This window comes from Branchiostoma belcheri, unplaced genomic scaffold (genome assembly GCF_001625305.1).
Source record: "Branchiostoma belcheri isolate BF01 breed outbred unplaced genomic scaffold, Haploidv18h27 scaffold211, whole genome shotgun sequence".
Classification (NCBI taxonomy): Eukaryota; Metazoa; Chordata; class Leptocardii; order Amphioxiformes; family Branchiostomatidae; genus Branchiostoma; species Branchiostoma belcheri.
This window is the reverse complement of record NW_017803614.1, coordinates 318,843-319,966: the sequence shown is the minus strand read 5'-3', so window position 1 is coordinate 319,966 and position 1,124 is coordinate 318,843.

Sequence of the window (1,124 nt, the reverse complement as noted above, 5' to 3'; positions counted from 1 at the left end):
GATATTGCAGCAACCTTATTAATAACAGTCATTATTCGGCATATTACAAAAAGGATTAAAAGTAAAAGTAAAGCGACTAAGTATTACTATGTTTTGGAGCCCTTAAGGTCACAACAATCTTATTTATTAGTTTAAAGTTCTCTGGTGGGAGAAAACAGTAGTAGGCAGATAAAAAGGAGACTCTACTTAATCAACAAGAATTTTCAAGTGAACAATTTCAACCGGCTGCCAATGTAAATACCAAATTTAAACTTCAACACTGGCAAACCAACTGATGGCATAAAGATTCGCAGAGGTGTTAATGAGCCAATGCAATTTTAAAAAGGAACTATTAGAATGCCATAGCTCATCGATACATGTCTAAATCACAAGATTGTAAAATTACGGGAATATACTGATTGATACACCTCATCCATTGTCATTATTAACACATCAGCAAATGGCACTCCAAAAGTAAAAGTAACCAGCTGAATAATTTTAATCGGGTCGATTTCAAGGTACAGATATTTGTCAATCCTATCCATTGTTAGAGAAGGGTTGGCAAAAAGTATGAGTTGCTTGTAAAACAATAAAACTGCTGGAAATTTCAACTCTCTGGAAAAGTCTTTTTATGTTTTTCTTTTTTTAAAAGCAAATTTCTTTTAATTATGAGTTTGTCCTTAAATGTATTATTTTAAGTTGACAGGAATTTTTTTTAATGTCAATAAGTCAGGTTTTGGTCTGTCTCACGGAGGGGTGCACTCTAAATCCCTAAACTCATTGTCTTCTGGACTTTTTACCTTAAGCTAAACAAATATGCTGTGAATGTGGTTGTACTTAGTCTTTGGATGTGGCGAAAATTCAACTGATATGATTGCAAATATTGAAGTATGTAATCCGTCTGTATACATTATTGATGGTGGAATAGTAAGCAAATTGATATATCATGAAAGAAAAAGAGGATGGGGCGAAGATCATTCTATGCACAAATGTTATATTTTTTAGAATAGAGCATTACTGCTATAAGTTTAGATACGTAATGCGATTTGCAAACTAAGTATATTTGGAAACTCCTCACTCCCTATACATGGTGGCTATAATCAGTTGTAATGCATCAATAGTCAAGGCGGTCTAAAGATGTCGTT